Source organism: Rhagoletis pomonella, unplaced genomic scaffold (genome assembly GCF_013731165.1).
Source record: "Rhagoletis pomonella isolate Grant_MI unplaced genomic scaffold, Rhpom_1.0 Rhpom_scaffold_00005, whole genome shotgun sequence".
In the NCBI taxonomy this organism is placed as follows: Eukaryota; Metazoa; Arthropoda; class Insecta; order Diptera; family Tephritidae; genus Rhagoletis; species Rhagoletis pomonella.
In genome coordinates, this window is record NW_023458559.1 from 30,169,829 (window position 1) to 30,170,561 (window position 733).

Below are 733 nucleotides of genomic sequence, written 5' to 3' on the forward strand. Positions count from 1 at the left end.
ATTTTGCAAAACGAGCACGAATCTGACAACGTAATTATTGTAAATGGATAATACACATATTAACTTCTTAATCAACATTTACCAAAATACATAAATTAGCTATTCAATGTAATGAATGAAAAATAATTTTTCTAACACGCTTTTATGATTTCATAAAGAAAAAAATCAAAACCCAAATACGAGTCGTTATTAGAAAAAAAAACACCAACACCAACACTTTGGTAATAGAAACTTTTGCAGGCACACAGCTGGCAAAGCAGACAGACGCAAAGTGAACGCATGCCAAAGAATAAACAGGCTTAGGTACTTACATATGTATGTACATTAGACTGCATCACCAAAAAAAGTTGCGGTTTTTCCGCCGGGATTACAAAATTTATTATATTTTAAGACGTCCACCAAAATATTTCGGAAAAATATTAAGATTTAAGTGAGCTGGACCTATTTGAAAATACCTCCAAAAATGGATTTTTTTATGAAGAAAAATAGTTTCTTAAAGAACTTTGTGAAAAAAGTCCCCTCAGATGACAAAACAGATTAAGCTTAAAAAATCTGCATAAAAATATTAAAAAAAAAAAAAAATAAATTAAAAAAATCTTTAAGAAACTATTTTTTATTTATAAAAAACTTCATTTTTGGAGCTACTTTCAAATCGGTCCAGCTCGCGTAAATCTTAATATTTTTCCGAAATATTTTAGTGGGCGTCTGAAAATATAATAGATTTTATAATTCC